Source organism: Perognathus longimembris, chromosome 1 (assembly GCF_023159225.1).
Source record: "Perognathus longimembris pacificus isolate PPM17 chromosome 1, ASM2315922v1, whole genome shotgun sequence".
In the NCBI taxonomy this organism is placed as follows: domain Eukaryota; kingdom Metazoa; phylum Chordata; class Mammalia; order Rodentia; family Heteromyidae; genus Perognathus; species Perognathus longimembris.
In genome coordinates, this window is record NC_063161.1 from 103,597,084 (window position 1) to 103,611,102 (window position 14,019).

General features: G+C 40.9%; 1 pseudogene; it reads left to right on the plus strand.

The window, feature by feature from the left end:
• Positions 1–9,178: 9,178 nt before the first annotated feature.
• Positions 9,179–9,789, plus strand: LOC125352497 (annotated as a pseudogene).
• The last annotated feature ends 4,230 nt before the right edge of the window (positions 9,790–14,019 follow it).

The following is a 14,019-nucleotide window of genomic DNA, read 5'->3' on the forward strand; positions in this document are numbered from 1 at the left end:
GATTTAAAGTTTTGTTTTTATGGCAGAGTAAATAGAATGTGGTTGGCTCATGTCTTCAGAACAGCTGAGCAGGAGTCTGGGCTGTACAGGAATGAGGATGATGATGAGGGAAACATCTGGAGATATCAGGATCTACAGTGCACATCTGTCCATGGCTTGTGGAGCAGGCACACTGGACTCTCATTGTGATCTTGTTCATAACCTTCTCACAAGGCCTCACCTACTTAAGAGGTCACTGTGTGCACACCATTACATGACCCCCACACATCTAGTAGGAGTGGTGGTTTCTCATCTTCAACTTTTCTACCATTGCCTCATTCTCTGCCTTGTTCTAGGGGAAGAAGCTACAGGTTCCTGGGTAGCTGACAACCCTAGCAAGGACTCTTCCCCCATTCATGAAGGTGCCACGCTCTCTGGCAGTGACCAGGAGAGACCAGCTCTTGTGGATGCCTTTTGATAGCTATCCTTTTATTTTTACTCAGATTTCCAAGAGGTTCTCCTGGCTCTGAGCTCTGGGGAAGATTGCTGAGAGTGTCTGTTCGAAGTAGACACATATGAACATCTAAATGAAATGAGTCAAATAAAAAGAACTCAAAAGAAGGTACAGAAATTTAAAAATCTTACTGATTCTAGAGATTAAAGATACAAGGGGGGTGGGGAGGGAGCACCAGTGGCAAGCCTGTAATCCTAGCTACCCAGAAGGCTAGAACCTGAGGACCACATTTCAAAGACAGCCAGGGCAGAAAAGTCATGAGACCTTTATCTACTGAAACAGCAGGAAGTGGAGCTGTGCCTCAAGTAGTAGAGTGCTAGAATTGAGCAAAAAACCCTCAAGGACAGTGTCTATGACATGAGTTCAAGCCCATCTATGTTTAACTTTTGATAAAGGAGCCTAAGCCAGGCGCTGGTGGCTCATGCCTATAAATCCTAACTACTAAGAAGGCTGAAATCTGAGGATCACAGTTCAAAGCCAGCCCTGGCAGGAAAGGCAATGAGACTTATCTCCAATTAACCACCAGAAAACCAGAAGTAGCACTGTGGCTCAAAGTGTTAGAATGCTAGCCTTGAGCAGAAAAGCTCAAGGACAGTACCTAGGCCCTGAGTTCAAGCCCCAGGACTGACCAAAAAATAATGTTGCATTGAAAAACCTTTGTACAACTACTAAAATATTTAATTTTTTTAAAAGTGAATCATGACCAGGAACTGGTGACTCACACCTGGAATCCTAGCTACTTGGGAAGTCAAGATCTGAGGGTTGCGATTCAAAGCCAGTCCAGGCAAGAAAATCCAAGAGATTCTTATCTCCAATTAACCAGCAAAATGCCAGAAGTGAGGGTGATACTCAAGTGGTATTTTGCTATACGGCTCTTGCTAAAAGCATCTAGCCATATTCCTGTTAAACCATGAATAATGTACTGACAGGCCAATTTAGTCTGTCCTCTTTAAACTGGGCCTCACATAGTCTCAGCATATGGACAAAATGTATACAAGTTCAATGTCAGTATGGAACATGAGAAGCACCGAGTTCAATACTCAATAGTGTTTATTTCTATCTGAAGTCTCATGAGTACAGTCTTTACTGTCCACATTCATATCAGCATTCTGCTCTTCTGAGTTCCCACAGGATCACTTCATTAAGCTCTATTTCCAACGCTATAGAATTTGTCCTGACTTTTCTGTTTTAGCTTCACTGTTATTTAAAAACAAAAACAAAAACAAAAACAAAAACACACACCTGGGACAAACATCTTAAAAGAAGGAAATACTAATTTGGGCTCATAGATTCTGAGGGCTCAGTCCATAGTCACTTGGTCTGTTGTATTTGAGCTTGTTCGAGCCTTTGTCAGGTATGTTTATCATAGTCAAGTACATGTGGTTAAAAAAGAAACAACACAACAAACACCTCTCAGCATCTACAAAACACAGACAGAAAGTCTGGAATCACACTATCCCTTTTGAAGGTAACTTCTGATTACCTAAACTCTTGGCATTAAAACTACCTTTGAAATTATTCTACCAGCTACCATTGGCTGGGGATGAGGCCATTCACATACAAGCTTTGTGAAACACTTGAGATCCTACACATAATAGGGTATCCAAGTCTCCTGACTCGCTCCTTTTACTTCTTTCACAAAGACCAAGCTTACCTCAGCCTCTATACCAAGCTCCTAGATCCATGGATATATGTCATAAAAAGCCACAATCAGAAACCAAGGAGATAACAAACGTTGTGTGGCCAATTGATGGCCACCAAGATAGGGAAAGTTCCCTCTTGTGGAGCAACTACACAATGAAATGGAGACAATTAAGATAATTGTACTACCCTATAGAGAATCATGAAGCTGACATAAACTCCCAGAGCTAGAATTACCCCCAAGCATTCAGAGAATAGAAAATATTTCTTCAGGTGCTGGGAATGTGGCTTAGCGGTAGAGTGCTTGCCTAGCATGCATGAAGCCCTGGCTTCAATTCCTCAGCACCACATCTATATAGAAAAAGCCAGAAGTGGCACTGTGGCTCAAGTGGTAGAGTGCTATCCTAGAACAAAAAGCCAGGGACAGTGCTCAGGCCCTGAGTCCAAGGCCCAGGACTGGCAAAAAAAAAAAAAATTCTTCAAAACATGATCTTTGTAAGAGAAACCAACATGCTTTCAACATCAAAGACCCATGGACATCTTCCCTAATGTTGAAAGCTCAGTCTTCCTCAAAGATATGTTGGTTCAGAATTACAGACATACTTGACCTACCTAATATCCCAGGGGGGTAGGTGAGATAGTAGTGGACACAGAGGTTCTACAGGCTTCCAACATATCCAAAGCCACTGATGAAAATGTCACTTCCAACCCGCTGATCACCTCATGATTCTCATGAGTTCTACAAGATAAAAGACTTGGCTCATCTGACCTACTGGCAAGGAAACACAACAGATCCATGGACAGCACCCCATCTTGCAGACAACACAGCCATGAAAGCTCTCCCCACAGCTCTCTGTACACCATACCCAGCCATGCTGACATCTAGATTCCAGGACCACACAAATGTTCAAGAAATATCCACCTTCCTGAACCCAGCATTTGTGAAGATCCCCTTGGCCATAAAGAATTAACTAACCTGGGGCGGCACAGCTCAGTTGGTAGAGCACTAGCCAATGAGCAAATACATCAGGTACCGAGTTCGAGTCCTGGCCTCTGACCTAAAAAAGAAAGAAAGAAAAGATAAAGAGAATTAGCTAACCTACTTAAAAGTGAAGAAAAGTTCACCAATACCATGTTGAATATATATACACACAAGGGCCTATAGCACCTGATGTTCCAGTGACAATTTAGGTATATCTCCAATATCTGCACTCATTGTTATCTGTACATTCTTACTTCATACAGTTGCCTGATCACATGTGCTAAACACACACAGCATGTGTGCTAATAACTACTTAATAACACATACTCTGAGGGAGGCAAGAAAGTCTTGACTTTTAGGTTTACTAAGTAAAACTATCCCAGCTTAACTAATGTCTGTGCCCAACCTGATACCATTGAACTCTGAACTGGTAGATGAGCACATTGTCTAACACCTACTAGCTCCCAAGACTCATGCCCTTTCATATGAATATGTGTATAAAATCCATAGACTCCTAGAGTAACAAATTCTACTCTCACCCCAAATATATACACAAAACCATAGCACCTACCTACCTACAGAACACACATACCTCACAGTTCCTGAATGTGCGCATACAATTTTTCTGTCAGTCGTGGGGCTTGAACTATGGTCCTAGGCACTATCCCTGAGCTCTTTAGCTCAAAGCTAGCACACTATCACTTTGAGCCACAGCACTACTTCTGGTTTTCTGGGGATTAATTGGAGATAAGAGTCTCATGGACTTACCTGTCCCGGCTGGCTTCTTTAACTGTGATCTTCAGATCTCAGCCTCCTGAGTAGCTAGGATTATAGGCGTGAGCCAGCAGCCCCTGACTCAAATACAACTTTTAAGAAAAAAATCCTAGGGGCTGGGGATATGGCCTAGTGGCAAGAGAGCTTGCCTCGTATACATGAGGCCCTGGGTTCAATTCCCCAGCACCACATATACAGAAAATGGCCAGAAGTGGCGCTGTGGCTCAAGAGGCAGAGTGCTAGCCTTGAGCAAAAAGAAGCCAGGGACAGTGCTCAGGCCCTGAGTCCAAGGCCCAGGACTGGCCAAAAAAAGAAAAAAATCCTATTCATCCCTAATATTAACATGTCATTGCTGCAACTATGAATTGATATACAACATTACAAAAAATGCACACACACACACACACACACACACACACACACACACATACACACCATACTTCCCCAATAAGAACAGGAAAATCCCATAAGACTCTATTACATAATGACTAGTATACAAACAATTTTTCCATGAGTAATCCCCTCCCCAAAGACATATAAAATCCCACAATCCCAATACCCAATACTTCATAATTCCTGAATGCAAAGCCTAGTTTATTTCTAGACATACACAATGAATCCCTCACATTATAGAATGCACACTCGTGTGTTTTGTGAACTCAAATACACATATAGACATTTACAACCTATATTTATTAGCTATACAAGACAAAATATACACATAGGGATCACAAGTGCAAGCAACTGAGGTCTTCTAGCATTCTAATCCAGAACAAATTTTAAAAATACCTGTGTCTTTTCTATATTCAAACCACAAACACACCACAACCATATACATTCACAAAACTCATGAATCTACACCTGAAAGATACACATACACAATGATTTTATCTACAATTCATTAAACCCTGAATTTATTTCTCAACACCAAGAAATAAAAGGAAGGGAAATGATAAAAAGAAAAAGAAATATAATATGCTTATGCACAAGGTGTACTAGTAAACAACAATTCAATGGACATGTAATACTCAACAAACAACAAACTACTAGGCAAACATACAGAATATGATAATATATTCATAATAATACATACAATCTTATTGTATTTATATACACAAGATCCCATACCCCCAAGAAAATAACTTCCTCTATCTTCCATATGTAGAAGCATATAAACTCCACACAAAATTGCATAGCATTTTGTAAGTCACCAATTAGTCATAGATCTGTTGTTCCTAAACAGTGTTCCTTATGTCTATGCTGACAGGCATAAATCATGAAAAGCACAGAAACAAGTGTCTAGCAGGTCATGAAAACACAAATAATCCTCCAGTATTTCCCCCACAATAATAACTAAATTTCAAACCCACACACGTCCTTAACATAGCACGTAGGCACAGAACATGTTCTTCTATATCCACCCTGACACTCTCACAAACTCAAAATTGATAAGGGAAAATCCAAATTGCAAAGACAACCCCAACTGCCAACTGCAAATACCTTTGAGCCTCACACTGCAAACATAGTACAAACTCCTCTAAACCCCAAATCTACACAGATACCAATCATCCACACAGGCAAGTACATATATTATTATTATTTAAAATAAAGTGAAAATAATTTTTAAGTATAAATATAATTTTTCAGCTGAGGCCTCAAAACATATACAGCAAACCATCCATGCCCTCTCATTATTACAATGCTCATAGGCCAAGCACAGCATACATAATTTATTTTAAAATTCTCATTGTAAAGATGATATACAACAGGGTTACAATTACATAAGTCAGGTAATGAGTTAGTTATATCATGTATACACACATATGTGTATATATATATACATACATACATATACAGAGAGAGAGAGAGAGAGAGAGAGAGAGAGAGAGAGAGAGTGTCAGTCCTGGGGCTTGAACTTGGGGCCTGGTCACTGTTCCTGAGCTTCCTTTGCTCAAGAATAGCACTCTACCACTTGAACCACAGCACCACATCCAGCTTTTTTTGTTTATGTGGTACTGAGGAATCAAACCCAGGGCTTCATGCATGCTAGGCAAGCACTCTACCACTAAGCCACATTCACAGCCCAAGTTACATGATATTTTTATGTAACAATCACCCCTACACTTCAAAAATAATTTTACTATAATTAAGGTGCATACAAGGGGCTACCACTTCATAAGTCAAGTAATGAGTATGTTTCTTTTTTCGGACAATGTCATCCCTTCCTTTGCTTTTCCCCTGTTTCCCTCTCACCCAGCACCCAGCACACAGCACACAGCACCCAGGTCCTGAGTTCAAGTACCGGCACATACACACATACACACACACACACACACACAATCATTCCTCACTCATCAGATATATACACTGGCTCCTTGATACACTACCAATGTGCACATGTATGAAAATGTACTAAATTTTTCCCATCTAAGAGATGACTTGTATACAATGGAATAAAATACACAATTGAGCAGGGCACTGGTGGCTCATGCCTGTAACCCTAGCTACTCAGGAGGGTGAGGTCTGAAGATCATGGTTCAAAGCCTGCCCCAGCAGGAAAGTCCTTGAGACTCTTATCTCAAATAAACTGCTCCAAACAAGCCAGAAGTGGCAATGTGACTCAAAGTGGTAGGAGCACTAACGTTGAGCAAAAGAGCTTAGGGACAGTGCCCAGCTTCTGAGTTCAAGCCCTATGACAGACAAAAATAAAGCAAGGCACACAATCACCTTTATTGGATATTCTTTTCATTCATTATTTATTTTTCCAGACTTCTTGCCAGAGCATAATATGAAGTCAGTCTGAGTGAAACTCTATTATTAAATTCTGCAAAGGTACTAACATCATTACTAATATAGTAAAATTTGAACCCTACATTTTTGCTAACTTTCACAAGAAGGTCCATGAGGACTCCGACCATTTTGCAGTGATATGAGCTCTTTTATTTATTTATTTCGAACTCAATAATGTATGTTTCTTAAGTGCTGATGGTTCATGCCTGTAATCCTAGCTACTCAGAGGCCAAGATCTGAGGGTTGTAGTTTGCAGCAGCCAAAAGCCTGGAAGTGTCCCTCAAAGGACAGAGCACCCGCCTTGAGTGAAAAAGCCAAGTGGAGGTGACCTCGTCCTGAGTTTAATTCCCAGTATTGGCATGCACCCATTCACACACACACACACACACACACACACACACACACACGCACTCACACGCATACACACACGTTTCCCCCAAGCTTCTGCATTATTCAGGGTGTAAGGGAAACTAAAGGTATCCTACAACTAAATGATTGCAGGTTCCTTATCAGCCTCCACCACTCACTTCAAGGCCAGAGACTTCACATGACAATGAGGGCAGCCCAAGAATACCTGAGACGCTCTGTCAAATACCAGACCAGACCCCGCAGGGTACCGAGTCGCCCAGGGCAGCGTGCACCTCACCGATGGCCCAAGGGCAGGGAACCTGGAGCAGCGCAGTAGTGCGTAGGAACGAGTCGGTGCCTGAATTCCCATTACCTTTTTTTTCTTTTTCTTTTTTAGATAACTGACTCTGGTCGCCACGGTAGTCACCACCGACCGTTGGGGCAACGTCTGCCATGCTTGCATCTGCACATATTCCCCAGCAGGTCAGCAACCGACGTCTGGATCAGTTGGAACCGCAATGAGTGCATTAGCGTGCCCCCCCCCGCCCCCCCCAGCGCATGTGCTGCCCAGGTTGGGACCAGAGCTCACACTCCATGCCACGCCCCCTCAAGGAACCTTAGTTGTCATCCTTCCTTAAAACCAGACTGTGGGACGCGACCACTCAGCTTTCCAGAGTTAACTACATGCCACCTTGCACTTAAGCAACACCCACTCTGAATAATCTGTCCTAAATCAAAGTCTTACACTGGGCCAAGTGCTTTGCTTGCTTCTGTTTCATTCTTTTTTGTGTGTGCAGGTCCAGGAGCTTGAACTCGGGGCCTGGGTGCTGCTGTCCATGAGCTTTTGTGTGCTCAAAGCTAGCACTCTACCACTGGAGTCACTTCCGGCTGTTTTAGTGCTTAATTGGAGATAACAGTCTCACAAAAGTTCCCTGCCCCTGCCTGCTAGGCAGATCTCAGCCTGCTGAGTAGATAGGATTACTACAGTCATAAGCCATAGGTGCCTAGCTTCATTTCATTTTTATGCACACTTCTGTCTAGTCCATCTGAAAAAATTCATTACAAAACATTTTGACCTGTGGAAGAGGCTGTGAGGACCCAGAGCATGACAGTATTCATTGAAGCAGGGTAGAGACGCCTGTTTGTCCGCAGACAAAAATACAATCTGTAAAAGCCATAGGGTGCCCAAAGCCAAACCATTTTAATTCCATTTAATTATGTCCATGGTATTTTGAGGGGGATGAACAGAGAGATTCTATCTGGGGTCTCTGAGAGCTTTACAGAGCTCCTGAAATCAATTTGGGTCCCAACGAGCAGGAAAGGAGATGGAGAGCTCCTGTACTCTATTTTCATAAGAGAAAGTGCATTTATGCTAGCTGACAAAGAAAAACAAACACCCTTGGCACTAAATTTCAGGCCTTGGAAACACTCTAAAGCATGATTTGTCCTGACTCACTTCGTAATTTCTACTACATTTACTCTACTATGTTGCTTTCACACAGGGACCTCTCACTAAATGTCCATACACAAATGTTTGCTTTGAAAGTTTGAACAAAAACCCGACTTTAATCAACTTGACAATCTAGGCCACTTTTCATTGGCTTCTCGTAGTATGGGAACTATTTTACCCTCAGCCTGCTTATGGCATGTTGAAAGCTTTTATTTTGGAAACTTAGAAGAATAGAGTCAACTATCTTGAGTTAATACAGCTTTCAAACACTTTGCTTTCAGTACTTGCTGAATTACTATGTCTCATTCCACCTGACAGCATTGATACTTTCCTACCCCCACCTATCACTGCCTCCAGCTTTCTACTGCACAACTCTAAGGACAAGATATAGCAGTTTTACAAGCCTATAATCTCAGCTACTCAGGAGGATGAGCTCTGAGTATGGCACAGCAGTTCAAAGCCAATTCCAGACAGGAAAATCTGTGAGAGCTTTATCTCCTATAAACTATCAAAAAGTGAAAAGTGGAGCAGTGGCTAAAGTGGTAGAGTTCTAGCCTTGAGAAAAAAAAAATTCAGGGACAGTACCCAAGCCCTGAGTTTAAGCTCCAGAAGAAACAGAAATAAATAAGTAGCCCAGTGGAGAAGCAGAAGTCATGATCAAATCTGGATTCTTGAAAGTAGATTCAAAACTATTTCTGACATGCAGACAATTAAATGTGTTGTTGTGAGTGATGGTGCTGTTGGTAAAACATATCTCCTGATATCTCACACAACAAATAAGTTTCTATCTGAACATGTAGCAATTGTTTTTTGACAACTATGCAGTCACAGTTACGCTTGGTGGAGCGCCGTATACTCTTGGACTTTTCAATACTGCTGGGCAAGAAGATTATGACAGACTTCAACCACTGAGTTATCCACAAACAGATGTATTTCTAGTCTGTCTCTTCATCTTCATTTAAAAATGTGAAAGTACAGTGGGTACCTAAGGTTGCTCACCACTGCCCAAAGACTCCTTTCCTGCTCTTTGGGACCCAGATTGATTTCAGAGATGACCCCCCTACTATTGAGAAACTTGCCAAGAATAAACAGAATCCTATCACTCCAGAGAATGCTGAAAAGTTGGAATGTGATCTGAAGGCTTTCAAATATGTGGAGTGAAAGAAAGGCCTAAAGATTGTGTTTGATGAAGCAATATGGGCTTCCCTGGAGCCTCCAGAATGCAAGAAGAGTGGCAGGTGTGTGCTGCCATGGACATCTCTCCAGAGCCCTTTTCTGTATAGCTGGCATCATACTAAAAGCAATGTTTAAATCAAACTAAAGTTCAAATTCATTCCTGCAATAATGACAAATGCCTTGCACCTACCCACATGCACTCATGTGAGACAAGGACCGTTAGGTATGGGCCCCCTTCACCTTCCAAGTACTTATTTATTTATTTTTATTTTTAAAATCTTTTTTAATTAATTGAACATAAATTTTTTTACAAGGTGTTGTGCAAAGAGGGTGCAGTTACATAGTAGGGCAGTGTGTACATTTCTTGTGATATCTTACAACCTGTTTTTCCATCCCTTGTCTAGGTCAGGTAGACACATATGCAATATACAATGTATCAAGCACATATACAGTGTTCACAGACTTGGTCTCTACTGTCTCTCCGTCTCCCTTTGTTAACAGTCATATATCAGGGAGATCATGCCCCTTTGTTTTCTGTGTTCTAGGCTTGTCTCACTCAACATTATTTGTTCAAGTTCTGACCATTTCCCTGCGAATAACAATATTTCACCATTCTTAATCGCTATGTAGTATTCCATTGTGTATAAGTACCATATTTTTTGGATCCATTCGTCTGTGGAGGGGCATCTGGGTTGTTTCCATATTTTGGCTATTGTGAATTGTGCTGCGATAAACATGGAAGTACAAATGTCTTTTTGATATCTTGGGTTTTGCTGTTTAGGATAGATGCCTAGGAGTGGTATGGCTGGGTCATAGGGTAGATCTTTATTGAGCTTTTTGAGAAACCTCCATACTGTTCTCCAAAGTGGTTGTACTAATTTGCACTCCCACCAACAATGGAGAAGGGTTCCTCTTTCCCCACAGCCCCTCCAGCATTTGTTGTTTCCTGAGTTCAGAGTATAGGCCATTCTAACTGGGGTGAGGTGGTATCTCAGGGTTGTTTTTATTTGCATTTCCTTTACTAGCAGGGATGTTGAGCATTTCCTCATGTGTTTCTTTGCCATTTTTATATCTTCTCTTGTGAAGTCTCTCTTTTGCTCTTTTGCCCATTTCCTAATAGGTTTATTGGGCTTGGAGGGGCTTAGTTTTTTGAGTTCTCTGTAGATGACAGATATCAGGCCTTTGTCTGTTGCTGTGCTGGTAAATATCCTTTCCCATATCGTTGGCTGTCTTTCTATTTTGGTGGCTATGACCTTAGCTGTGCAGAAACTTTTTAATTTGTAGTAGTCCCATTTGTTGAGTCTTTCCCCTATTTGTTTTGCCCCTGGGAGTCTATTCAGAAAGTTCCTTCCTGTGCTTATAAGTTCTAGTGTCTTTCCTACTCTGTCCTTCAGTAGTTTCAAGGATTCAGGTCTGATGTTGAGGTCCTTGATCCATTTTGAGTTGATCTTGGTGCATGGTGATAGGCTTGGGTCTACTTTGAGTTTTCTGCATACGGCTGCCCAGTTCTCCCAGCACCAGTAGTTGAAGAGGCTATGTTTTTTCCATTGTATGTCTTTAGCTCCTTTGTCGAATATCAGTTGGCTGTAAGAGTGCGGTTTTATTTCTGGGTCTTCAGTTCTAATCCATTGGTCTTCCGATCTGTTTTTATACCAATACCATGCTGTTTTTATTATGATGGACTTGTAGTAGAGCTTGAAGTCTGGTATGGTGATACCTCCTGCACTATTTTTTTTTTTTTTTTTTTGCCTAGAATTGCTTTGGCTATTCTAGGTTTTTTTGCTGTTCCATATGAATTTATGGATTGGTTTCTCTATTTCAGTGAAGAATGTGGCTGGGATTTTGATAGGTATTGCATTGAATTTGTATAACAATTTGGGCAATATGGCCATTTTCACTATATTGATTCTGCCTACCCATGAGCATGGGAGGTCTTTCCATCTCCTTGTGTCTTCTTTGATTTCCCTTATTAGATTTTTGTAGTTTTCATTGAATAGGTCCGTCACGTCCTTGGTTAAGTTGATCCCTAGGTACTTTATTCTTTTTTGGGCTACTATAAATGGAATTGTTTCCATAATTTCCTTTTCTGTTTGTCTATTGCTGGTGTACAGAAAAGCTGCTGACTTTTGTGGATTGATTTTGTATCCTGCTACTTTGCCAAATTGGTTTATTAGGTGTAGGAGTTTGGGTACTGAGTTTTTTGGGTCCTTCAGATATAAGATCATGTTGTCTGCGAATAGGGATAACTTGATTTCTTCCTTGCCGATGTGGATCCCTTTGATGTCCTCCTCCTGCCTTATTGCTATGGCTAGGGATTCCAGCACTATGTTGAACAGAAGTGGGGAGAGTGGGCATCCTTGTCTTGTTCCTGAGTTTAGGGGGAATGATTTAAGTTTCTCTCCATTTAATATGATATTAGCAGTTGGTCTGTTGTATATGGCTTTTATTGTTTTGAGGAATGTTCCATCTATTCCTGTTCTCTCCAAAGCTTTTAATAGGTATGGATGTTGTATTTTGTCAAAGGCTTTTTGGGCATCGACTGAGATAACAATGTAATTCTTAATTTTAGATCTGTTTATGTGGTGAATTACGTTGATTGATTTATGGATGTTGAACCATCCTTGTGACTGAGGGATGAAGCCTACTTGGTCATGATGTATGATTTTCTTGATCAGTTTCTGGATCCTGTTGGCTAATATTTTATTGAGGAGCTTTGCGTCTGTGTTCATTAGTGATATTGGTCTGTAGTTCTCTTTTTTTGTTGGGTCTTTGCCTGGTTTGGGAATGAGTATGATATTAGCTTTGTAGAATGAGTTTGGGATTTCTCCCTCTGTTTCTATTTCGCAGAAGAGTTTGAGGAGTATTGGTATTAGCTCCTCACTAAAGGTTTTGTAGAATTCGTTGGTGAATCCATCTGGGCCTGGGCTTTTCTTAGTAGGGAGGTTCTTGATTACCTCCTGTATCTCACTGTAAGTTATTGGTTTATTTAGTTGATTTATTTCTTCTTGGTTCAGTTTGGGCAGTTTGTACTTCTCTAAGAATTGATCCATTTCTGTAAAATTATTGTTTTTTGCTGAGTAGAGGTTTTGGAAAGAGCTCCTTATGATTGTTTGAATATCGTGTGTACTTGTTGTAATTTTTCCGATGTAGTCCTTGATTTTACGTATATGAGTCTCTTCTCTTCTTTTTTTTGTAAGTCTTACAAGGGGTCTGTCAATTTTGTTTATTTTCTCAAAGAACCAGCTTTTAGTCTTATTTATTTGTTGAATGGTCTTTCTATTTTCAATCAGATTTATCTCTTCTTTAATCTTTGTGATCTCTCCCCTCCTAGTTGTTTTAGATTCTGTCATTTCTTGTTTCTCCAGTTGTTTTAGTTTCACCGTGAGGGTATTCACCTGCTCTGTTTCCATTCTTTTAATGTGGGTGCTGAGTGCAATGATCTTGCCCCTCAGTACTGCCTTAGCTGTGTCCCATAGGTTTCTTTGTGATGTGTTTTCTTTGTCATTGTGGCTTATGAATTCGTTGATTTCATCTTTAATTTGGTCTGTGGCCCAAGTGTTGGATAGCAGCGTGGGGTTTAGCCTCCAAGAGTGTGTATAGTGTCTGTGGTTTCCTTTGTTGTTGAGGGTTACCTTTAATCCACTGTAATCAGATATAATACATGGGATGATGTCAATACTTTTGTATTTGCTGAGGTTCTTTGTGTGGGCTATGACGTGGTCTATTTTGGAATATGATCCATGGGCTGCTGAAAAGAAGGTGTATTGGGTCTCTGTAGGGTGAAAGGCTCTATATAGGTCTGTTAGATCCATTTGGGAAATGGTGTTATTTAGGTCCTCAGCTCCCTTACTAATCCTCTGGGTGTTGGATCTGTCTCTTGGAGAGAGAGGAGTATTAAAGTCACTCACTATGATTGAGTTTGCGTCTATCTTGCTCTGTAATTCTGTGAGAATTTGCTTGACATATGTCGGGCCTCTTTTGTTCGGTGAGTATACATTTATCACCGTGATTTCTTGATTCTGGATTTTTCCTTGTATTAATATGTAGTGTCCTTCTTTGTCTTTTTGAGTGGACTTCAAAGAGAAGTCCAGCTTGTCTGAGATCAGAATGGCTACACCTGCCGTTTTGGTGGGTGCATTTGCTTGGTAGATCTTGCTCCATCCTTTCATTCAAAGCCTGTTTTTGTCCCTTGCTGTAAGGTGGGTCTCTTGTAGACAGCAGATGTCAACTTTTTGTTTGAGAATCCATTCTGCCAGTCTGCTCCTCTTAATCGGGGAGTTTAAGCCATTTATATTTAAAGAGATCAAGGATAAGGGTGTTTTTTCTCCTTCCATTTTCTTGTTGGGCTGTTTTTTCCTTTTTTTT